Consider the following 27275-nt stretch of genomic DNA (forward strand, 5'->3'; position numbering starts at 1 on the left):
TAGCAGAGTGACTGATTAAATGTTTATATTTTTAACATTTATCTTTTTAAAACTGTGCCCCATGGGATATTATCGTTGAAACCCGTAGTGTGACTAGACAGGCGATAGATCCAACGCTGCTCTTTTTTTAACAGAATGTTAGTTACCCTAATCCCTGGTCTGATTTGTTCAATTATAGTCCAGGTCAAATCGTCAGGGGTGTGTTTAAGAGCTACATAGTGTTCTGTCATTTTTGTGATACTTCTCCCACAGCGGATTGTGCTTCTATGTTCAAAAATACGTTGTTTGATTTTGCGTGTTGTCATACCAACGTATCTGATCCCACACGGGCATGTCAGTAGATAGATGACGTTGGATGAGTTACAGTTCGTGTGTGCACGTTGACTCCACACTTTATCTTGTTCGAGATTCAGAGTCTTGCTTGCTTTCGTGAGGTGACACACACTGCACTGCCCACATGGGAAATGGCCTGTCACTTTGGGGAGTCCCCAGGATTGTAAAACAGACGGAATATTGTCAGATGGTACTGCTCGTGGCCTCGTGTGTACAAGGGCATCTTTTATGCTTCTAGCCTTCCTGAAAGAAAACAGGGGTTTCTCCCATTTTAAGTTGTTACTTACAAGTATGCCCCAATGTTTCCGAATAGATTTGGTAACAGCATTAGAAGCCGTGCTGTAAGTCGTCACACATGTCAAAGGGATTTCTTCCACTGCTTTAACTGAATCCTCCAATAAGGCTTCTCTGTGTTGATTTTTAGCCCTCTTATAGCTGCGGTTTAGAATTTTCTCTGGATAACCCCTTCTCTTCAGTTTAGTGGATAGATTATCGGATTGAATGCGATAGTCTTCCATGCGACTACAATTGCGTCTGATGCGCAAGAATTGACCAAACGGGAGGTTTTCTCTTAGGGGTCGTGGATGGAAGCTAGAGAAAGCTAAGAGATTGTTTTTCGAGGTCGGTTTATAGTAGGTTTTAGTAAGTAGCTTGCCTTCCCGTTTGGTGATAGTCAGATCCAGAAATATTATTTCGTTCTGATCATACGTGTTGGTAAATTTCAGGCTGGGGTCGCAATGTCATTGAATACTGCCTGAGCTTTTGAGCAGGCAGTATTCAATGACATTGAGGCATATCAAGACACCGGCACCTTCAAGAACATGAATGCCGCCGAATTCCTGGCACTGAAAACCCTCCAGTCAAATTCTTCCATTGTCATAAAACCAGCTGACAAAGGTGGGGGTCTTGTAATCCAAGACTCTACAGCCTATGACACAGAATGCAGACGCCTTCTCGCGGATAGGGTCAGTTACACCCCACTAACCAATGACCCTTCCCCTGAGCTAAAAACAATGATTGTCAACCTAGTGGAAGAGGCAGAGTCCAATGGACATATAAGCAGACATGAGGCTGATTTCTTAACTTAAAGTGAGGGGACTATCCCCTACTTTTATACGTTACCAAAAACTCATAAGAATAAGTTTCCACCACCTGGCCGTCCAATTGTCTCCGGCATTGGTTCTCTCCTGGAGCCTCTTTCCATATACTGCGATTTTTTCTTAAAACCTTTGATTCAGAGCACATCGACCTACTTGAAAGATACCAAGAGCTTGTTGGTTCTTTTACAAGATGTAACCTTAACAGATGATCCGACTTTCCTGGTATCTCTAGACATAGAAAGTCGATATACCAGCATACCTCAGGAAGATACCATCAGGGTCATCAGTGAGACTTTGGAGGAAAACCCCTGGGATTTCCAGACATCGAAACAGTTCGTCGTTGATTGCACCACCCTAGCCCTAGAAAAGAATTTCTTCGAATACAAAGGGACCCTCTTTCTCCAATCCACCGGTACTTCCATGGGGAGTACCTTTGCTCCCAGTGTGGCAGGCCTTTACGTGCATGATTTCGAGCGGAAGCATATATTGACCACCAATAATCCGTTCTCGCCCGATATATCTTTTTGGAAAAGATATATAGATGACATCTTGGTGATCTGGAAAGGACCTGAAATCCAACTTGTAAAGTTTTTTGAATGGATTAATACTTGCGACCCCAGCCTGAAATTTACCAACACGTATGATCAGAACGAAATAATATTTCTGGATCTGACTATCACCAAACGCAATTGAAGGGGTTATCCAGAGAAAATTCTAAACCGCAGCTATAAGAGGGCTAAAAATCAACACAAAGAAGCCTTATTGGAGGATTCAGTTAAAGCAGTGGAAGAAATCCCTTTGACATGTGTGACGACTTACAGCACGGCTTCTAATGCTGTTACTAAATCTATTCGGAAACATTGGGGCATACTTGTAAGTAACAACTTAAAATGGGAGAAACCCCTGTTTTCTTTCAGGAAGGCTAGAAGCATAAAAGATGCCCTTGTACACACGAGGCCACGAGCAGTACCATCTGACAATATTCCGTCTGTTTTACAATCCTGGGGACTCCCCAAAGTGACAGGCCATTTCCCATGTGGGCAGTGCAGTGTGTGTCACCTCACGAAAGCAAGCAAGACTCTGAATCTCGAACAAGATAAAGTGTGGAGTCAACGTGCACACACGAACTGTAACTCATCCAACGTCATCTATCTACTGACATGCCCGTGTGGGATCAGATACGTTGGTATGACAACACGCAAAATCAAACAACGTATTGTTGAACATAGAAGCACAATCCGCTGTGGGAGAAGTATCACAAAAATGACAGAAAACTATGTAGCTCTTAAACACACCCCTGACGATTTGACCTGGACTATAATTGAACAAATCAGACCAGGGATTAGGGTAACTAACATTCTGTTCGAAAAAGAGCAGCGTTGGATCTATCGCCTGTCTAGTCACACTACGGGTTTCAACGATAATATCCCATGGGGCACAGTTTTAAAAAGATAAATGTTAAAAAGATAAACATTTAATCAGTCACTCTGCTATATACCACCTACTTTTCAAGACATGACCACGTTGTTGTATAAATGAGTATGTTGTAGATGCTTTTCCATTTCAACAACAGGTTTTTCTTCTCCCTTTGATCTGTCCTGAACACCCATTAGGAAGTGGCATTCACTTTTAAACAATTACACGCCTCGGGCATAAACATCTATACCTGATTCTAACAACCTGTCTTGAGAATTGCGCCTAATTATAATTATAATTATGATTATGTGTAAGTCCAATCTCTTTGAGACTCTTTTTACACTAAATTAGTCGCATTGTTAAATACCACCTATTATTCAAGACATGACCACGTTGCTATACGAATGAGTATGTAGCAGATGCCTTTTCACTTCAGGAATAGGTACTTTTCCCTCTGGTCCGTTCTAAAAACCCATTAGAAAGGGGCATTTACCGCTAAAACAATCTCGCGCCCCTGGCATATAATTCTATGCTTGATTCCAATGCGCATAACTATTATTATGTGTAAAGCCTTTTCTCCTGAATCATGATCGGCATCTTACCCCACCGTAACATTGATAATCCATTGGTACTTTGCCGATCTAAACCTCTTGGAGTTGGGCGATTCCCCCGGAAGCCGTGGAAGGAATTACCCAGTCTTCTGAAAGTCAGCAGTCTAGTCATCCCCTTCCGTTTCACCGTCTCACGTGACAGGCGTGATGACGTTACGCCTCCCAATTGGAAGACGCATACTACTTTTACATCTCCCTCGGTCCGGACGTTAACATCCGAGTCCGTAGGAGGGCCGAGTAGGTTTACAGAGGGCTGGTGACCTCGGAGTAGTAAGTAAAGGTTCTGCTGTGCTGAGTTCCATACCTTTACTTCAACTATGTAAGTTTTTGATCTCGTTTTACTCATTTCACTCCTTGTACAGAGTGTGACTATAGGTCCCGCCTCCCACCCGGACTCATGTAGTGAAATTGATTCGAACATCACGTAAGCACCATTTATGGTTTTTTTGATGTTCACCGACCAATACGATAATTCCTCGCATCTTCATTTTAAACCAAGCATCACTTAATTGTTTTCCGCCTCCCAGAAGTCAGCCAGATTGCAGTGCTGACCATGAGTGTGATGGCGATTGATTCAGGCTGTTTTGCCGTAATCACCTTCTACCAGGGTGTAGCACTTTCCGGCACTATTAGTTATAGCGCTAATGAGCACCACATGACATTTCCTTTATCGACACGGGCTGATACGAGTGAGTTTACCGAAGGTTCAGATAATTTGGAAAGTTTCACCATGTGTGTGCATGAAATCCATTCACAAAATTTGTGTGATTAGCCTAAGCCTGTTCTCCACCATTTGCACTGCATCCACACACAAAAAACCAGCTCCGCTGTACTTCAGGCGTCGCAGCACACCGGGGAGACATTCGGTCTCTCCGGTGGGAACCCATTGATGAAGCATGTCACCAACTAGGTTGGTGAGTGAGGGTTCTTTTAAAACATAGTGATTCACGTTTTTTACATCTTTCAGCACTTGTTCATACCTGATGGACACACTCTTCCATTGTTGATTTATACCAGTCGGGATTTATACCTGGGCGGTCTACCTCTCACAATCTGTTGACTGTTTTCTCGTTGCTGCACTACCTCCACCCTGATGTGCAAGCCTCAGCAGTTTTCCTTGACGCTACTAAGGCGTTCGATACGCTTGAGTGGCCATATTTATTTGCTATACTAGGTCGCATGGGGTTTAGCCCACTCTTCATTAACCTGATCCAGTTGCTATACACCATGCCCACTGGTCGGATTAGGGTGAACGGCCTGTTATCGGACCCCTTCCCTATTACGTGAGACACCAGGCAAGGATGTCCTCTTTCCCCTCTCCTTTTTGCGTTTGCGATGGAGCCATTGGCAGCACGTATTAGGCAACACCACACGGCTAGGGGAGTAGGATTCAGCTCCAAAAGCCTACTTATTTCGCTCTATGCAGATGATGTCACTTTATATATCATCGATCCCGTGGCAAACTTAGACCCCGTTTTAAGGGAATTAATCCGATTCGGGGGGCTAGCCGGAGTCTCTATTAACTGGGCTAAGTCCGTCATATTTCCATTGACAGATAACACACTTCAAGTATCTCTGGGTTCCCTTTGAAGTGGGAGGCTGAGGCAGTCAAATACTTTGACGTTTGGATAAGTCGTAACACGCAGGAGGTGTGGAATTTGAATTATGGCCGTGCCATCACATGGTTGGAGGAGAAGGTTAAAATATGGTCTATGCTCCCGCTATCCTTGGCACAGCATTTTTTAAAGGCCTTGAGATCACTGCTGGTTTCCCTGGTGTGGGTGGGCAGACAGGCCAGAGTCTCATGGGACTTACTAACGCTCCAGTTGAAACAGGGGGGGCTAGGAGCTCCAGATATGAAATAATATTTCCTTTGCACTCAAGCCCAATTCTTGCACTACTGGGCTCACCCGACAACTTTCCAACCCCACGTGGCAGTGGAAACTGACACGAGGGCGCCAGTTCCCCTCAGGGTGGCACTATATCAGTCATCTTGCCGTCCTCGTGATGATATGGACACCTCAGAGACACTGCGATGGGCATGGGACGAGCTGCGCAAGAGGGTGGGTGCTCCAATACTGAATGCCCCCTCTATCTCATTGCACACAATCCCATGTTGCCTTCCATTTGGGATGGAATTGGTACGGCAATGGCGCAGAAGATGAACCTTAACACGTTTGCAGACCTGTACCCCGAAAACACGTTCAGATCCCCTCCAGTCGCAACCGAAGGCCAGAGGGTGCCATTTGCCAAAATGTTCCTATATCATAAGTTGCGCGCTGCCTGTCGCGCCTTATGTGATGGTTTCCCAGGGGCCCGCCACCCCTGCCTGCTTTGGAGAACCTGTTACGCTCACCATCGCCCCGTAAACTTATTACACGTCTTTACTCACTCATGCAAACCACTGCCCCAATAGTGAGACCTAGAGCACTCCAGTGGTGGAATGATGAGCTCCCTGTCCCGTTAACTGAGGATCAATGGGAATATTGCTGATGTCAGCTTACCGAGCTGTCCCCCAACTATAGACTCCATTTGATTCATTTTAAATACCTCCACAGGTTTTATAGGATGCCTTTCAGCCTGCATCGCATGGGGTTCAGAGAAGATGAGAGTTGCTGGCACTGTGGGTTCACTCCTACCTCCTTTTTACATATGACGTTGGACTGTCCAAAGCTTGCTACAGTCTGGTCCACAATTTTCACATCAATAAATCCAATCATTGGTATGTCTCTGACCCCTTCCCCCATGCTGGGCTTACTGAGCTACGTAAAAGACACGCTAGTCAAGATGCGTAAACTACAAACCTCTTATTTGCTAAACGTCAAGTTGCAGTGCACTGGGGACGGAGGAGGGTGCCTTCGGTGAAAGAGTGGATTAGGGACATAACATACAGCCATACCCAATCGAATATTTTCTGGGAACTTATGCCCCCTACTTCGAGGCCACGTGATATCTGGGAACCGTTTATTGTTTAGGCTCGGAAGAAGCAGGGAACAGATGGGGGAACACGGACGAGTGCAGATTCAGCTGAGGGGTTGTTGTGAACTGGCAATGTTTTTTATCATTCACTGGAGGTCGGCCTGAACGGTCTGCCACATCTAACGAGTTTCAAGAAATGTGTATCCCTACTTGACATCGTAAAGTGGCTGTGAATGGCAATACTTTTTCCGAGTACAGACGGGTGGGACGCATGTTGCACAATGTCTTTTAATGTAATAACTGTGCTGATTTCAATCCTAGACATGTACTGCTAATATGCTGGCTTGTTGTGTTGTGTGTTTTGAATTTTCAAAATATCAATAAATACATTTAAAAAAAAAGAAACCAGGACAGTTTTGACGTTGTGAGGTGGTCAGAGACAGAGAGTTGACCTAGCAGCAGGCAGCAATCATATTGACCTGAAATATAGGATCTGAAATAGCACCACCATGAATAGATCAGTGTGAAGGGTAAGGTCCAAAATAGTTTTTAGGCAGAGATGCAAAGGGGGCGTTCCAGAGTAAAATAAAAGGAGAAATGTCGCTAAGCGACATTTCTCCTATTATCAAGAATATCGCTAACCCTGTTAGAGACAAAAAAAGAAGCGCTAACCGCGGTTAACGCTGCTGTTTTACGTCTGGTATTTTTCTGACTTAGCCATGAAATCCTATGGAAGGAGGATATCATGGCTAAGTTTGTCTGTCCCTATCAACAAGCTAACGTGAGATTATCGCTGGGTTTCCAGGGATAATCTCACGTTAGCCACTTAGCGTGAGGATTTTTATCGCTATTGAGATAAGCGTTGCTAATAGCACGCCATCTCAGTGATAAAAATCAACGCTAGCCGGCGATAATTATCCTAGCGCTAAGTGCGCTTAGCGATAATTATTGCCGGTTGTTGTTGATATGCCCCTATGTTCTCCAGCATCCACTGTGCTCCTTTTTGCACATATTAGATTATTTGAGGCTGCTCACCTCTTCAGCTCTCCAGCAGGAAAGATAAGCAGTGCAGCAGGAAAGATAAGCAGTGAACCGCTGCATGGATAGCTCTGTAACCAGGATAAATTCAGTGATAGCTCATCAGGGGCATAATTTCAGGGGTGATTTGAGTTGCAACATCCCCCCGCCCCCAATAAAAATATTCTTGCCTTGGTGGTTGGTTTTTGGTGCCTGAGTCAGGTCTGCTATGTCTGTGTCAGATTTTTTGTTATACTGATTTCATTATCTTCGCAGGTTTTAAGTTGATAATTTTTTTCGATCAGAACTTAAATATACTTAGGCCCAATCTGGGTTGTCTCACTTTTTCGAAGTAACAGTGGTGTAATATCTTTCTTGGTATTTTAAAAGCTGCGCTAATGTCAATTCATGTGGCTTTGTACAAAAAAGTAATGTGATGCAGTGCATTGTGCTGCCTTGCGTTACTTTCCATCAGGCGAGATGTTCATGGATGGGGCATCTGCGTGCACCAACCCATTGATTTTGATGCAAACCCACATATACATAGGCCCAGATATATACAGATTTTGCATCTGGGTTGCATCACTTTTGTTATGTAGCCCGACGCAAAATTTGTGATATATGCAAACCTATGCAAATGTTAAATTTAGTGGTTTTGTTAGAAAAAGCAATGCAAGGCAGCACATTGTACTGGCATTTGTTACTTTGCATCATGTGGGCTATCCATGTGGTGCATGGGTGTTTCTGTGCATCCACACATGGATTTTGATGCAAACCTATATTTACTAAATTTTGTGGATATGGGTATGCCTGCCTGAGGCTGGCATAGCGTGGAGAAATATCTCAATTTCTCCTTGTTGTATACTCTTTGCATGTGCTCTGCATCTGCTGCACACATACACAGAGGAAAAAGCCTCAAAGGATAGGTTTATGCAGAAAGTTACCCCGTCAAGCACAAAAATTATCCTGGCCATAACATAGACACTTTACTCTGCCTGCATACAGGAACTTCTGCCATGGTGCTTCCTGACAATATCAGTGATGGACGGCCCCTTCAAATATGACAGCTGGCCTTCAAACTTTTCAAAAGGCTTTATTTTCCCAAAAAACAAGCTCCGAAAGTGGGTGCTTGTTTCTGGAAAAACAAATCTAAAGAAGCACACACCAGTTTTCTCCCATGGTGTGGTGCTGATTTCTATTTTTCTACTGTTCCTCACTACCAGATATACGTGGCGGTGATGATCAGTAAACAAAATGCCATCTGACTGTCCACTCTAAATAGAGTGGGCAGTTCAATGGCTTACTTCCGATGAATTAAGTCTGCTTGGCTCTTGAGGGTCCTTGAGGGCCAACTAGCTCTCCTGTTATGTCAAGTAAGACCCACACAGCTGGACTGCTGAGAGGTCATCAGAGACCATGCTCCCTTTCTCCACCACTCTGCAAATGCATCTCCTGGTGCAGTGCTGCTAGGGGGAAGAAGTCCACTTTAGTCTTGAGGCTCTCAGGCTAGTCTTACAGTCACAGCATAAATCTGACTCTGTCAGCTTAAAATTTTCAGTGCACTCAACTCATATTGGATGTGCAGACCTAGACTTTGGCAGACAGAGTATTCTGTCACTGTTGCAACAGAGTACCTTTGTACCAAACAGTAAATCCGTCCCAGAGACCATCTAATTTAAATCAGTACTGACCCTGCTCATAATGGGTACATTCCAAATTATCCTTGGTCATCTCACATATTCACCATATGGCCAACTATTTTTTTTAGCTGGAATATTTGAGATTCACACACCCCAAATCTCACTGACTAATCTGCGCCCCTGTATCGCAGTCATGAGTCAGAATATTAGCTATTTACCATTCCACTTTAAGTAATTTGAGTAGCTTTAAATTGGCTAATAATGTCGCCGGTTATCCACAGTACTTAGAAAACACATAAATGTAAAAGGAAGGATATGAGAAAAAAGATATTATCAAGAATCACTAGGTCCCCGTCAGTTTAATTATGCTAGCTTCTGCCCTGCTAATAACTTCTACTTTAATGTCTTTAATCTCTTATTGTTTCCTAAGCATGGAGTCCACATGGACCTTCCAAACAGTTGAGATTGATAGAGCAGATAAGGATAGTTATTTCATCAGGCAAAGGCGTGGTAAAAATTCAGACTCTCAACTTATCTGGTGGCTGGATCTTTGTCTCAAATTGAGGATGCTCATAAGCAGTCAAACAACATATCAATAACAGTGAAGCTCATTTTGCCCCCACAAGAATGACAGAAAGTGAAAAGTTGCAAACCATGAATGTTTATTTGCAAATAAGAAAAAGTTACAACCACAAATCAGTCAAATTAGTCATTAATCAATAATCATCTGGTTACAGCATAAATCAATATAATCCGAGCAAGTCAGAACAGCAAATACAAAGCCAAATTATCTAAGGATTATTGTAGGAAAATCATATAAGCTTCCTTTACCCTGAAGGGTATACTTCCTAATGCTAAGCTAAGGGTTCAGATGTGGTTCGCGGTAGCAGCAGGTACCGGCGAATATAGCCACTAAGACAGAACCAAATGAAGGTTCCCATCAAACAAAGGAGAACTGTGCTTGCTCAAGAGATTAACCCTATGAGCAGAATTAAATAAGCATATGGTCCTAACAGTGGTAGAGGGTCATCTGCCTACCAAGGTGGACAGGAGCAAGTCTAACTGCCCACCACCAAAATTCACAATCAAATCATGAAATTCAACAAGATAGACAGTCCTAGGGTTACCTCGGGTAAAGAACCAATGAAACCTAAACCTTCATGACGCACCCATTGTTCAGTTTAATTAACACACTGTTGAAACCTGGGTATTGAATTGAGAGTATATAATATGTACAGCAAGCAGAAACACAACGTTTCATTTAACATGGGCCCTCATAATTGAGGTCTACCGTGACTGTGGCTAACTTAACTTTAACACTGTAACCATGATTATTTATTAATGTGAAATTGGGAACTATAGCAAACCAAAATATTAAAAGTGTACTGGAATATGTCTTAAAGAATGATTATATATGAGTTGCGTTTACATGTTATTAACCGAACATTAAAAACATTGACGGATGCGTCACCAAGGACCCCTTAGCGGTGACGATATTGATTTCAATTTTTGCCCATGCAAAATATTAATAGGCTTTGTGTTCTGTGTGCTTGGTTTGGTCTTAAACTGACATCCTACTACTTTCATGAGACTGCATTATGAAGCAGGTTCATGTGCTTTAACATCAAGTAGAGAACTGCACCTATTTTAAACATGTGAAGCATATGCAAATGCAAGCCAAACATACTACATTCCATAAATAGTAATATTAAATATGACAAGGAAGGGTGAAAAGTAATTATGTAAATAGAGTTTAAAAAATGTTGCCATGGGCTCTGCAACATATCAAATGTGTCTAGGATTTCAAATAGAAATCTCTAAAGTACAAGGAACCTTGTATATCAAACGGCAATCTACTGAGACATTGCAGCACTGCAATATTATTTTTCAATGTCTAGAAATGCTCAAGACTTTGAAAGCCTGCCATAATCAATATAAAGTTTTGTCTATAAGGTGGTTATAAGGTATGTTACTGTGCATGGAAATACCAGTTTGAAATGGTGCTGATTGGAATTTCCTTGTATGGAAAAAGAGTAGTAAATAGTGTAATCCGTCTGCACCTGCTGCAAAGATGTGCATGGTCCAGATTTGATTCATTACAAGGGGAGGGTTAACTTGGATTAGGGTGCATCATGCCTACTGCAATCGCTACAGTAAGTCTCTACTTTTAAGATGTTCTGTTCCATAAAGAAATATCAAGTTTATTAATTAGTGCAGTATTACACATAAAACATCTCTAGTCACTGGTCATGGATAGAGGAGGCGGGTAGGTTTCTTAAAAGAGAAGATCTTGAGATTGTTTCTATATGTCTAGGGGTCTATGGATTCACAGTAGAAGTGAGTATCAGAGCAACATTCCAAGGATGCTGAGGAGTCTACCTCGTTATGTAGTCTAGGCTTTCACATAAAGAAGATTATGTTTAGACAATACATGGGATAAACCTCCTTCTGCCATACCTTCTAAGGACCTGCAAGTCATCGAGGGACTGAAAGAGGAACACAGCTGAAGGCTGAGTTCTGTTATAAGGTCATGCAACTCTGAGATGACCTGCAATGTTCTTTGCGGTAGAAGGCTTTTTATTACTTAGGGTTTCCTACTTTCAGTTTCCATCTGTAATGAATCACAGATTTTTTCCAGTGCTTCTCAAAGTTTTAGAAAGTTATGAAACTCAGTAGTTATCATTGTTTACACTTTTTGCTCTGTAAAAAAAATCACAGGGATAGAGCAATTCCAATGCCTATAAAGAGTTTTACTTTTGTTCCTGTATTTCCCTCATTCATTCCTATTGTCAACTCTTTCTTCTTTTTTTCCTGCTCCTAATTCTCTTTTCTGTCCTTTCACCCGGAATTTGCTCTTACTAATTACCTTTCTCTAGTTCTTTCTTCTTTCAACATTCCTGTCCAGGAGGTGCATGGGAGGGGATAAGTTTGTACCTCAATAAAATTTGACCTCAGCAGATAAAAGCTTTGTGTTTAGCATTTAATGCACTATCCTGTTGCTCTATTCTTCAGACAAATAGCAAAGAGCAACTGAATTAAGAATGACTACTTAGGGCATGATATGCACATTGGATGTATGCCAGTGTCACACTGCCATATTCTTTTTCTCCAAATACCAAGGAAGGACTGGACTAATTATTGAATGTTGAATTAGTATCTGATTTGGAGCTATTCATGCTCCAGCTGCTAATTGGTAGAGCTAGCTCTGTGGATAGCTACAGCATACCATCGTTGATGACAGGAAACTTCACTGCTGCACAAAGATATAGCTCAGATAATAAAGAGACATCATGACCTGCAGAATGAAATAGGTCATCTGCCTGGGCAGGTCACACTGTGAATGGGGCTTACATTACATTGTTGTGCTATTCCCAAATAGCGATTTACAAATATTGAATCCATAAAAATCGCTATTTGGGAATCGCAAAAGGGAAGGTATGTAACCTGTTTTTCCAATTAGCGATTCCTTTGGGTTTGCATTCACTATTAGGAAATTGTAAATTATGAAATAGCAAAAAAGTGATTTCCTATCAAGAACACTCAAAATGTACACATATTGGCCGAACTGATTAGATCTTGGGATGAGATAACGTAAACGCAATTAGATCTCACTATTCAGAAAAAATCTCCAAAACCAAACTAGCAAGAGTTGCCTAAATAACTCTTAAAAATCTAAATTTATGTGACGTATGGCGGAAAAAAAATGGTGAGGCGAGAGAGTACTCCTTTTTTAGTAAAAAGAATTTACACTTTTCTAGGCTAGATTATATATTTATGGAGCGTTCAGAGGTGGACAAAGTAAACAACTTAGAGTATATGCCTATTCCTATTTCTGATCATGGGGCAATAGCCTTTAATTTGGAGCTTCCTCAAAAATCCCCTATGAAGAGATGGACTCTAAATAGGAGATTTTTACTGCAACCTTCCACCCCTGATCTCTTGAAATCTAAAACCGCCTGTTTCTTACAAGACAATCTAGGATCAACCTCCCTGCATAATGTTTGGGATACTTATAAAGCTTGGCTAAGGGGAACTCTAAAGGGGGCGGTTGCGGGCTGGTCAAGGGTGGAGAAGATTGAGTTAGCTGGCCTAGAGTCACAAGTAAAAAAAATAGAGGCAGAGCTTAAGTACGGGAATACAACTGTTACAGAGAGAGAAGGTTTAGCAAGGAGACTCGAGGAAGTTCAGTCGAACTTTAGGCTTAAGTCTTAGGAGATCATTCTTCAAAAATGGAAAGCTAGTAAGATGTCTGATTTTGAGCAGGGAGAGAACTGTGGTAAGCTCTTGGCAATAAAGAGCCGAATTGATAGATCCTACAACTGTATCAGTAGGATAAAACATCATGCTCACATCACTGAGGATAAAGATGTGATAGAACAGTGTTTTGTCCAGTTCTTTCAAGAACTATATCAAGTAGACTCCTATACAGCGGAAGAACACATAGATTTGTGGCTTACTGAGAAACTGCTCCCGAAAATATCCAAGGATAGTCAGATTTTTATAAAGTCTAAAATAGCTGGAAGTGAGATTCTGGCTGTTCTGGATAAATCTAAGAGGGGAAAGGCCCCCGGTCCAGACTCAATTCCAATTGAAGTCTACTCCATATTAAGAGATCAGATTGTTCCAGTTTGGTTGGATTTATTTAATGATATTCTAGGTGGTCTTTCCCCCTTGCCAGACTCTTGGAATGGAGCACTCATATCTCTCATCTTAAAACCAGGGAAGGATCCGACTTTATGTCAGTCGTACCGGCTGATATCATTATTAAATACGGATTAAAAAGTATTTGCAGGGATAGTGAATAATCGCTTGTCAAAAATTATTGGCCCCATTATACATCAAAATCAGAAGGGTTTTATTCCAGGTCGGCAAATGTCAGAACTAGTGTATACGCTAATTGGGGCAGCTGATTTGGCAGTGGCACATAATATGCCTTTTTCCATCATTACTGTGGACGCTGCCAAAGCCTTCGACCGTGTGAATTGGCATTTTTTAGATAGGGTCTTTAAGGTTTTTGGACTCGGGGATGAGTTTAGGGATGTACTCAAAAAAATCTATAGGTCACCTTATGCCCAGATACTAGCTAATGGAAGTCCCTCCCCAATTGTTCAAATAAGTAGGGGAACTAGGCAGGGCTGTCCTCTGTCACCTATTTTGTTTGACCTATATATTGAGCCCCTCGCCCAAAGTCTTTGTCAGAACCAGAAGATAATCCCCTTTTCTATAAACGAATTTGAGAGGAAAGTCGCCCTTTATGCAGATGACCTGGTGTTAATGTCTCCTAATCTCACTACTGCACTCCCTGAGCTTATGGCTGAAGCACAGGCGTTTGGGAAACTTTCAGGGTATGAAGTGAATGTAGACAAGACCGAGGTTATGGCATGGAATATCCCAGATCATGAGAGCAAGTCGGTCAAGCAGTTTAGATACTTAGGAATTACAATTACCCACGACTTGGGGAAACTCCCAAAAACAAATCTAGAAAGGGTGTCTAAGGAGGTCGATGTTTTGTTGAAAAGGTGGCAGAATTTACCTCTCTCACATTATGGGAGGGTGAACCTAATAAAAATGTCCATACTGCCAAAATTTACCTACCTGTTTAATAATATCCCTTTAGCGTTTGCAAAAGCGGATCTGCTTAAAATCCAGGGTAAAATTTCATCTTTTATATGGGCTAGCAAGGGGGTCCGTCTATCCTGGAAGAAACTAAGACGTAAATTGAAGCAAGGAGGTATGGGTCTACCTGATTTAGAACTATATTGCTGGGCCTACCAGATAAAGAACTGTACAATGTTACTGCTCTCCCCAGACAAATCACTAATTGGGAGTATGTTTTCCGCCATGTTAAAGGGCATAGACTCATTCGGATTTATGTATAAATTTGGTTCTTTCACATTCTTTAAAAAAGTGTGTTTGAAGACTCTACAAATGGCGGCAAAGCTATGGGCAAGCTGTTGTGAATGTCTTGGCCTTTCGTATTATAGTGAGTGGGCCCCTGTGTGGGGATCTCCAGGAACGCCAGAGTGCTTCCTAGATGCTTTAGCTCGTCCTTTGCTTGAGGCTGGTGTCACGTCCTGGAAGAATATTGTCCTAAATAATGAATGCTTCTCATGGGAGTATTGGAACTCTATCACTAAAGGCACTTTATCCAGGTTTAAATACTATCAGATTGTTTCTTGGGGTAAGAATCAATCCTGACCGCCCTATGAGGAGTGTCAAATGGAAAATGAACTACAAGATGTGGCTCCCAGGAAAAAGGAAGTAGCTCTTTGGTACGGGCATCTTCTAACTGCAGCCGACAGGAAGATTGACAACCCAACGCGAGTCTGGGAAAATTACTTGCCGCAAGAGGAGTTAGATCAATTATGGCAAGTATCAATAGATACTCTTTATTCGACTGTTAAATCTGCTCCACTCAGAAAGAACCATTTCTTTACAATCCAAAGGCTGTATTGTCACCCCTCAAAAGTTCAAGAATGAGAGGCGGGGGAGAAGCAAGATGCATTAGGTGTGGCTCCCTGAATGCGGATGATGTTCATATATTTGCCTCCTGCCCTAAGATACAGGAATATTGGAAAAACGTGGGTAAGAGTATTTCGAAGGTGCTTCGTTCAGATGTAGAGGTAAGCCCATCTCTTATACTTTTTGGGATAACCCTTGAACCTGGGGGGAGTCAAGATATGAACGTACTGCAATATAAGTTGGTGTTTTTTATTATCCTCCTGGCTAGGAGAGAGATTTGTAAACTTTGGCGTCAGATGGTACCACCGACTTGGAATGCCTGGTGGAATTCAGTTACTTATTTTAGAGCTCTGGATCAAAGGGTGAACATCTATAGAGGTAGGCCTGCTACGGGGTTATTTTGGAGTCTGTTGGATGGAAATACAACGGATAGTAGATTAGAGTAGTCTAAGGTTAAATTCCAATGATTAAAAACCTCTTGGTCAGCTCATAATGTGTATTTTGGGCGGTCCCCAAAAGAAGAAACAACAGCTGAGACTGAAACCATCAAGTCATCTACATCCGTGGTGGACCAGGTCGAGAGGTTGCTATGGCTGCTGAGGTTATATGAGGAAAATATAAAAATAAAAAATACAAAAAAGAGTTGCCTAATAAAAAATATGAAGCATTATTTTGATAGGCACTTGTTTTGATTACTGCTTGAAGAGATCGTGATGGGTTCATGTGGTGGATAATGCAATAGGTCCCCCAGATGGGAACCGTGTTCTCTGATTATCGTAATTACATTTTAAAAGAGGGCTGCAGAAAGTTTAATGATGTTATGCCATACTTGAAGCATGAGGCCTCTTTTTAGACAGTCAGGTGAACACAAATGCACATGTAGGGGTCCCGCTTTTTTGGTTGAACTCATTTGGGTGGTATTTACATGCCAGGATGAGGGAACACCAATGATGAGGCATTCCACCTATTGGTGGGTGAGGTTTCTTCTCCTTTTATTTAAAGAACCCTGTAGCATATGTGGTAGATCTTGAAGTAGGAATTAACCGTCCCTGGGCCCTCACACCTTGTTGTGTGGAAATAGTTTTGGGTGTGCGAAGGATGTAGAAAAAAATACTCTTTCTCTCTTTTTGTATGAAATTACTTTAGCATTGCTGCACATAGATCTTGCTAATTGAACCCTAGTTTACAGAGTTTCTGACTTAGACATGTTTGCCATTATACATTGGTGTTCTGTTTTCTCCAAGTTTCCTTTATTTAAACTTTAATACTATTCATGTTCATGATCTTATTTTGTAGCAGGAGTTTAAAAGAGATGCAGGGGGAAAAACACCTTTGCAAATCACCAAGGTATTTTGAAGTGCGTAAAGTAATACTCGCGTAGTACTCTTTTACATACTCTCACTTGCCTTTGTAAATTAGTCACAATAAATGGAAATATTCAGGGAATATTCACATACAATTAGCAGAATAAAGGTATTGTGGCCTCTTTGCACTTTTACTAATGGAGAGTTGGACATTTCGGGGCTGATTCACATAGGCATGTTGGACTATATATGAGAGTACTTTTGTAGTACTACTTCCCATCCTCGTTAATGCTTTTGTGAATCATCGCATTAGTATTTAGGAAATGGGCAGGAAGTTTATGAGAAACATCTTAAGAACTTTGCAAAGCCCTGTCGCCCTTGGTGAGTACATGGGTCCAATTTCCAGCTGCAAGATATCCCACCCATGAAGGAAGCACATCCCACTACTGGAAAAAGTCATCAGTTGTATGGCGTGATGGGGACAGGACAGTGGGTGGAGGCTCGGGCATTGTAAGATGCTGTCGCTCAGGAAACAATGCTTAGGGGGCTTTGACATACAGATTTTTCAAGAGAGAAAGGGAGACTGTTTGAGAAAAGGATCTTACCAGTGATAGCAGATGTGGCAAGTGACACAAAGGGGGCTCCCATTGAGGACAGATACCAAGGAACAGCAATCCACCTGCTGCAACTTATGAGTCTGAACACAATCATGTTAGTAATGGTAGAAATACTAAAAAAGTTTGTTAAACATGCTAAAAAAACAGATGTTATCAATGACTCAAAATAAAGAAATGTCTGCCTAATTTTTCCTATAGAAAAGTAAAATAACACAAACAATATTTCTCCCCATATCCCGCTTTAGTTTCATGGATATCTGCAGAGAACCTATTTGCAAAAATTGGACAGAGTTTAAAGTATAAAGCATTGTAATGCAACATGACATCTACAAAAAAAACACAATAACTTAAACTGCCAGTTCCCAAATTGGGGAGGTCACACAAATTGTAGGTCACAGATGCTGTATGTGATTACTTAGTAACAAAATTTAAAAGGTAGTACCGTACCTATAAAAAAGCGTCTGCACTCAGCTTAATGGAAGGTAGTTTAAAAGGCCATGGGAGCTGTCAGAATTCTCCACTGAGAACTTGCAGTAAATGTCTGTCAAGAAATGCAAATGAACACACTTTGTTTTATTGGTAAGTGCTTTTCAGAACAATGAAAGAGTTTTGGTAGGTGACTAATAGAAGAAAGCAATGCTGCCGACACTAAACTTGGTCTTTGATGTTCAGAATTATCAGGCTTTCATAAGAAGAACTCTGCTTTTTAATTACATATCCTGTCATTTTTATGGGGGGGAAATAATCCTAAAATTGGCAAAAAGACGCAAGTATAATATAATACATTTCATTCCCTATACAAATACTTAATGGTTACTGAAAATACAATTTCAGTTTAAATTTGAGAAACTTAAACTACTCTATTATTTCTTGACAAGCCCTGCTTGGAATCTAAGGGGTCTATTATGATGTAGGGTGGATCGCCACCGCCCCCATGGCAGTGGCGATTTGCCCTACATCATACCCCACCCGCCACCCATTTCCTAAGCATCACAGGTCAGATAAAGACCTTCAAGCAAGAGATCCGGATTCAGGAGATGTCTCTCATCTCCAAGAAGCTGGCTGTCAGGCAGACACCAGCTTTGGTTGCCCAGTATTCCTTTGAGTACCCTGCAGAAAAGTCCCTTCTTTGATCATAGAGAACTTGTAACTGGATGTTGGACCTGGCCCCATCTTCAGGGACACCCTCAAACATTTTGCATTCCTCCTCCCATGTTTGTTGGATTTGTTTTTATTTGTTGCTAAAGTGTATGTCCTCTCTACCTAAAATGTGTTAACATTGGCTTATCCGCAATTGGCATAATTAATTTACTTATAAGTCCCTAGTACAGTGCACTACATTTGTCCAGGTCCTGGAAATTAAGAACTATTGGTGGGCCTGCAGCACCAATTGTGCCACCCACTTCAGTAGCCCTTTAAACATGTCTTGGGCTTGCAAATACAGAGCCTGTGTGTGCAGTCTTAAACTGCCATGTCAACCTGGCAAGTTAACTCTCTTGCAAGCCCAAACAACCTTTCTTTTTAATACATATAAGTCACCCCTAAGGTAGGACTGGGCACCCTCAAAGACAGGGTGCAGTGTATTTAAAAAGCAGAACATGCACTTTTAAGTTTTACATGTCCTGTTGGTGAAAACTCTTAAATTTGTTTTTCACTACTGCAAGGCCTTTCCATAAATTAACATTGGGATTACGTTATTACTTGTTATAAGTGTAATTTCTAATTAGGAAAAGATGGACTTGACAAGTTTGATGTCTCTGGACTCACAATTTAAAATCACAACTTATGCTAAGTTGGATTTTACATTGCAAGTCTGATAATGCCACTTTCATGGAGTTAATACTGACTTCTATTTATTAAACCTGGTTTAATCTGTGCCAACCAGGGCCGGACTGGCTACCGGGCGTTTTGGCATGCTGCCGAGCTGGGGACCTGTGTCACTGAGGTGGGGGCTAATTTCATTGATGGAGACCTGCGTGTGCTTCGAAATAAACAAAGCAAAATGAATTTCGTTCAGCACACGCAGGTCCCCATCAACGAAATCAGCCCCCAGCTCAGCAGCATGCCGAAATGCCCGGTAGCCAGTCCGGCCCTGGTGCCAACACCCTGGCCCCCCTAAAGAAAGCCATCAGCAAACACATCAAGAAAGCAAGATGGTTCATGCCTGCCCTCCATGAATCCAGTCAGTCCTGGAAATAACTCAAAAAGACATGATGAACCACAAAACGCTGAAAGCCCACACCGCGTTCAAAGCAGCCACCATCGCACACCGCCACCTCATCAAAAACACAAGAACGAAGGCCCTATGACAGAATCAACACCAACTCACACAACAGCAAAGAACTCTTCACCATCATCAGGGACTTTGTCAAACCAACCAGCGAAACCTCAGACGCCACACCCTCCCAAGCCCTCTGCAACGGACTCAGCACCTTCTTCCACTACAAAATCGAGACGATCTATGACATCTTCAACATCCACGATCTCCGCACCCCACCAGTAACTTCCTGAACCGTTGCCCCCCTAGAGACCCTGCTCAGTTGAACCCCACTTAACCATGAAAAGCATCTACTCCGGAGCACCATCGGACCGCTGTCCACACAGCATCTTCCACAGAGACACCCCAGCCATCACACACAAGCTATGCCGAACCCTGAACTGCTCCCTCGACTGCCTCCTTCCCTGACAACTCAAAAGACACCGAAATCACCACTACGAAATAAACCCTCCGCAGACTCAACAGACCTTAAGAACTTCAGGCCAATCTCCCTGCTCTCCTTCCCAGACAAAGTCATTGAAAAATATGTCAACAATCAAGTAGCTGAATCCATCGAAACAAACGACATCCTGAACATCTTCCAATCTGGTTTCTTTAGCAATCACAGCACCGAGATTAGCCTCCACTGACAACATCCGATCCCTCCTCGACCAAGGCGGAACTGTGGCCCTCATTCTCCTGGACCTCTTAGTAGCATTCTACACCATGAAATAATAATGAGGCTCCTGATAGGCTTGGAAAAGTCAGAACATGAGCTCAAATGCTTGTTATAAGATTTTGATGTGTAACTATTTTCTATGATGCACACATTTCTTTTCAATATTCATTACATTTCATGTGTGATGACAGGAGTTTTTGGTATATGTTGATGTGAGAGGTCTATGTAAATTGTGTTATATATGTGCTGTGTATGATTTTATGATTATGACAATTAGATGCATAGAATGTGAAATGTTGTATTTTGAGAGAAAAATGTTTTAGAAGAAAAGTCAGAAAATAAACGGTGATTATATTAATTTGGTTGTGTGATCACATATTAAACCAGGCTTGGTAAATAGTAGTCAGTATTCACACTTGTGATGTTGAGTATATAGATGTGTGGCCCTACCTTACTGAATAGGGCCCAACACCTAGCAGGTTGTTATTACTTTAACTATTCTGTTCCTTCTGCCTGTCTCTGAATACATGTCTAGGGTGGATGACAGCTGGGCTTGGTGCATTCCCTCTAGACAGCAAACACTAAGGGGCATATCGGCAACAACCGGCGATAATTATCGCTAAGCGCACTTAGCGCTAGGATAATTATCGCCGGCTAGCGTGGATTTTTATTGCTGAGATAGCGTGCTATTAACAACGCTTATCTCAAAAGCGATAAAAATCCTCACGCTAACTGCCTAACGTGAGATTATCGCTGGAAACCCAGCGATAATCTCACACAATGTGGCGTTAGCTTGATGATAGGGACTCACAAACCTAGCCATGATATCCACCTTCCATAGGATATCATGGCTAAGTCAGTCCTGACGCAGGCGTAAGGAAAGTAGCAATAACAGGGGTTATTGCTACTTTTCTTGCCGCTATGCTTCATAGCGTGGGGCTTGATGATATGAGAAATGTCACTTAGCGACATTTCTCCTGTCATGTCAGGTCAGGAACGCCCACTTTGCATCTCATTAGAGATGCAAAGCTTGGCGTTAGGAATTCCTACGCTAACGCAAGTTTTCACGCGTTAGCGTGAGCTTGCTAATTAGGCGATAAAATTATCGCCACTTTTCGGCTGAAAACGGCCGCAAAAGCGGCGATAATTCTATTGCCTCGCCTTGCTGATATGCCCCAAAAGGAGTTTAGGTGTGATTGATGAGTCATAACCGTACTAATGGGTCATCCTGGTAGGTGAGAGGGAGGAGCTGACACCTGCTCCTGAAAGGCTGCACCTGTCCCCACACAAATGGCTTTATACTACATGTAGTGAGTCTGGAGCAAGGGCAGGAATGGCAGGGACCCTGTGCACTGCAAATGCCTCTCTTTGAAGTCTCCAAAACTTCAAAGACACCAATGGGTATAAGTACTGGGCCCCTGACACCGCCACATCAGTACACTTCTGTACCTGACAATAAACTTCCAGGATCCAGGAAGAAGGACTGCTGTGCTGCTGAAAGGACTGTCACTCTGCTGGGTTTTGCAGGGCCTGCCCTGCTGCCTGCAGTGCTCCTTGTCTAAGAGTGAGAAGGACTGGACCTGCATCCCTACATCCCTAGAACCAAGGTAACTCCCAGGTGCTGTACCCGAACCATGCTCCATTGTAGTCGGCCTGAACATTTGGATTAACCCTAGTCTAACGCAAACAGATGTCGGCGCATTATAAATTTAAGCATTACATTCCAGTTTAATTTAAAAAAATTCATAGCTCCTGTTTTACTTATTTAATTCTTGCTCTTGCAGTCTTTATTTCCTTATGAAAATAGTCTATACTTTGCTAAGCCGGTGTGGAATCATTTTGTGGTGTTTTCACTGTGTTATTTTTTTAAGTGTTGCAAAAATATTTTACACTTTGCCTCCTAAGTTAAGCCTGCCTGCTCTGTGCCAAGCTACCAGGGAGTAAGCACAGGTTAATATGTGGCCTGTAACTGCCTTACCCTGACTAGGACTTAGGGTCCTACTTGGACAGGGTGCATACCTACCCAATTTCTTACATCGGTGATCAGCGGTGAGGATAGGAATTATGTTTGTGCAGTGTCTTACGGTAATTTGGTTTACACTGCCAATCCATACCTAAGGCCAACGTGAATCAATTCTTCCTGTTTAGCATTTCTTCCTATCCTTCCTGGTAGGCATTTTGTATTGTTCTATTCTCCCTGATTGGCATTTTTGTAGTTTCCCAAAATCATATCTCTGACTAGAAGTTCTACATCTGCACCTACAAAAATAGATTTTGACCTGGCCTAAGTTAAACTATGGCCCAGCTCAAGGGTTTCTGCAAGGGGTTTGAGCGTTTTATTAAAGGCCTCACCAGGAAAGAGGAGCTGCAAAAGGTGCTGAGGGCCTGGATGGAGTCCATGTGACCCCAGAAGAGGAGGATGAGATACTGGATGAGGAGCTGGATCAGGATTTACTGGAGAATCTGGGACTGCCTGTGAGACAGGGGGCCGATGGCCTTCCAGGAGTAATGATTCCGCCACCAGGGCAGGGAGCATTGTGTCATCAGAAGGCCTATCCCCAGAAGGGCTGGAGGAAGGATAGAAAGATGAATTTGGAGCTGAAGTGAATCTCATATCGTAGGAGGAGAAAGTTTTGAAGGAGAAAAGATTGGCTGTATAAGAAAGGAACATGATCTTGGCTCAGGAGAGTTGGCCATAAGAAAGAGTTGGCCTTAAAGGCCAGGAGGGTGGAGTCCAACTAAGATTCAGCATTTCTCCTGTGTCCTCTGACAGGAGGCTCCACAAACCCAAGGGTCTGGTGTGGTGTCTGACTTTATGGTAGGAGATAGATGGATTGAAGCACAAGGTCCCTGAGGAGAATTGAGGAGGTAGCGTTTGGAGGCATACCCCTAGTGAGAGGAAGGACCCTCTACTGGCCCTAGAGAAGTGTGACAGGATGATGTATCCCCCCCCCCATGAACGTAGCCCTAATCAGGAAATTTGGCTTGGCCACAATGAAGTACAGATAGAAATTCAGGGACAATCAGAATCTATCCTAACACACCTGGGTGGATTGTGTTGATTCTTTCTGCAAGGCACTGTATGGTTGGACGAAGGGCAGTGAGATAAAGGTTTATCAAAGGCTATATAATTTTTTGCAAAAGAGTACATGTTCAGTCTTTGTTTTCTAGTTCTGCATCAACACCTTGTTTACAGTAAGGTCTCTGACCCCAGGGAGCTTGCTAAGGAGGCAGACCTCTGGGTCAGAACCGGGGTCCAAAAGAAGGTACTGGGCAGTGACCCCAAGATGGGTGATTCAGGCTCCCCCCAGCGGAGTGAGGGGGTGGTCAAGGGAGACACAGCCAAATATCATGGTCAGGGGGGAGGAAAGGGTTCACATGCCCCTTTTGAGAACCAGAAAGGAGGTTCTGGTCAGGGTGCACCATATCCAGCCACACTGCTTTCATTGTTCCCAAATAGTACACAAGTAGGGGGATTATGTCTGGCCCAAGAAACCACCCACTCATGGTACCTTTACAGGATTTGGCAATGTGTCCTTAGGAGTACGTAGTCCACAGAGGGCAGGTTATACACCATGACATGATCTCCCTTAGGTTGATGCTTGATTAAAAAGTGAGGTGGTGATCCCCTGACAGTGGGAGTTGTCACTAGGCCTGGGCGTAGTTCGCGAACTAGCACTTCGCGAAGCTACGCAAAGTGAAGTTCGCACTACGCGAGCTACGCATAGCACTTCGCGAACTGCGTAGTACCTTGTTCGCACTGTGCCAGATGTCGTTTTCAATGATTGCACAGTGCGGACAAGCAACCGGCACTGTGCAATCATTGAAAATGGCATCTTGCACAGTGCGAGCTGTAGTTTTCTGCTGCTCGAGTAGATTTTTACTCGAGCTTCAGCTTTCTCAACGCGAACTGGTAGTTTCTCATCGCGAGCGGTCGCGAGCATACGCGACCACTCGCAATGAGAAACCTGACCTCCTCGCGTTGGGAATCTCACCGGGAGGTTTATTTTCCATGCTCGCGATCGCCAACTTGAAGTTGCTGATCGCGAACAAGGAAAAAGTCTCGCCGGAATGTCATTTTGCTTGCTCGCGGTCGCCAACTTGACGTTGAGGACCACGAGGAAGCAAAAAATGACCGCAGCATTACGCAACACTACGCTACGCGTGTTCGCACTGTGCTACGTGCAGTTCGCGTAGTGCGAAGTAGCGCGAACTTCGCAAACTACGCGAGCGTAGCGTAGTGCTTTGCCCAGGCTTAGTTGTCACTTCCACCAGGTGAAAGTGAATGGGTTCCTAGTCATTACTCTTAGGGACACTGGGATTATCCAGACCACAGAGCAGTACACGGGTCAGGTTTGTAGGTTGACTCAGGCCAAGGGGCAGGACTTTGTCCACCCTATGTCCCTGGTATCCCTGGAGTGGTGTTGGGATGTGACTCACAGGAAGGTCATAGTTAGTCCCCATATGTCCATAGACTAAATTCTGGGGAATGAGTTGCCCCTGGTGACAGGGGAACTGGGAGGGGCCATGACAGTTCAGTTTTCTGGGGACACCACTCCCAAGAAGTGGATACAAGACCCAAGATGGAAGTGAGGGAGCACTCACCCCTGACACGGTTGAAGGGCCAGTCTCATGATACCACCCCAAAACTGGTGGGAGGTGGAATTAAAGAAGGGCACATGTGACCTGGGGTTAGTGCCCTCCACTCTGAGAACCACAGAGGTTATATACCCCTGGATGGCCTGGCACTGAGCACTGACAGCTGTCTGTTGGTTTTCCCTGGGTTGCAGCAGAAGTCAGACCCAAGGGGAGGAAAGGTCCACATCACTTTGTTGGTCATTATGGTCCTGTCTGCTTACTAGAATGTATCCATGAGCAAAGTAATATTAGATGCTGAACAGTTGTGGTCAACAGAGGAGGGGAAGGGTTCCCGCACTTGCCTACTTCACACATGCCTGTTCCCACCTCTCCCCAGATTTCGCTGTTGTGTGGCTGAGGTGCCATGAAGTTGATGGCTCATGTACCCGACTAGCCCAGGTTACCACACTAAGTTGTGCTGTCGTGTCTGGTGGGTGGGCATGTTGTTTTGTATGTTGTATGTTATTTTGTGACATGTGCATTGCCAGAGTTGTGAGTTGCATGGTCGTGAAGTTGAGGTGTGTGGGGTGTTCATTTTGTACTTGTCACCGGGCAGTGCATTCCCATTGGTGGGTGCCATCCTGGAAGCGCTGGTTGTTGTAGGACTGTCAGAAGATGGAGGTATCATGCACACTGCCTGGGTAGTTGACGATGACGTTGGTGGCTATTCCACAGTGGTCAACTGTTGCCGGCACATTGATGGGAGGTATGTGCTTTCTGTTGGGGTAATTGCATGCTGTGTCACCAGGGGGCACAAGTAGGACATGTGTGCTGTCGATTGCCCCCAACACATGCGTGCATCAAGCTATGGCGTATAGTCCTTGCTTGGTCTCCAGCTCTTTCTGCGCATTGTGGTGGGCGTATAGGTAGTGTGGTACCAGGCTGATGAGGGCATCCAGGACAGGTTTGGGGAATTTGGATAGGGCTGGCTTTGAGCCTCCTCCTCCGACTCTGGCGGTTGTTAGTTGGGAGGTACCAGAGGCCAACAGGTGCAGGGCAGCCAGCAGCTTGGTCTGGGGTGGGATGTTGGTTGTCCGCTGTGTTGGTGCCGTCAGCCTGTTGGGCAATGATGGTCAGGATGCGTAGGATGGTTGTCCTTTTGAGCCTGTAGTTGGCAATTACATTGTCATGTGTTAGGTCTGTGAGGCTGGTGCGTTTCCTGGGGGTCCGCTGTCTTTGCCCGCGCTGCCTCTGTGGTGGTCTGGGGGGATGGGGTCGGGGGGGGTGGCTGTCCTGGGTGTGGTGGCGGTGGGTGTTGTGGCGCTGTTGGGGCTCCGAGCTGCATGATCAGTGGCTCCATGGCGTCTGTTGGTCTTCAGGTGTGACTGTGGTCTGGGCTCCTTTTCCTGTTGCCGGTTGACATCCAACTTTGCACCAGGTCAGAGCAGGTGTTAAATTCCTGCTGCTAATGCGCCTTATCACATGTTTTGTGATCTTATCGCCGATGTGGCTGGTCGTTGAGAATATTGAGGTGTGGTGTTGTCGCTGCTTTTTGCTCGGGTACGCCTACTCTGCATCTCATTAGCAATAGTTGCCGTGGTCATCTGTGGCGATGTTTTTTGAGGATGCTATCGTCAGAAATCTGGTGATATTGGCTGTTTGCACCAGCTTGTGAATGCGGCGGTAAAATTATTGCGACTTTGGCTGTGATAAAGTGCTGATAACTCGCCGATAGCTCCTTGAGAATATGCCCCACAGTCCACTAATTGGTTAAACAGATGCTGGGACTGTTTAAGTTATGCACCACCTATCCTACACAGGGTTCCAAGCTAATATTAGGTAATATAATAATCACATTTATGTACACATTAATTAATTGCTTAGTACGTGTCGAACAGCTTTACTGAGGGGAGTGCCACGAAGGGAGGAGGGACTGTTGATTTTTTTTTTAGTTTCTCTTTCTTCTTACTCAGTTTATCTGTTTATTACTGGGTACACAACTGGCCTCATTGCCTTGAAACATTGGATGTAGCTCACAAATTCTCTGGAATATTATTCTGCAACATGACACTTAGATAAGCGCTATTGCCTGTACATCACATATGATACAACTAACAATTATTGTAGCATCTTGCACAACATGTGCTTACATCTTGTAATAAAGCACTCATGTATACTGTGCAAATTGCTATACCAAATGTGCAAATCACACAAACTGATTGTAAAACAAATTTCAATAAACCGGTTCTAACAACAACAAAAAATTAACAGTACCACACCCTGCTGATGATACTGGATACAATTAGTAGTCAACTATTCAGTTCACAATAGGGAGAATCCAT

Source organism: Triturus cristatus, chromosome 5_2 (genome assembly GCF_964204655.1).
Source record: "Triturus cristatus chromosome 5_2, aTriCri1.1, whole genome shotgun sequence".
Taxonomy (NCBI): Eukaryota; Metazoa; Chordata; class Amphibia; order Caudata; family Salamandridae; genus Triturus; species Triturus cristatus.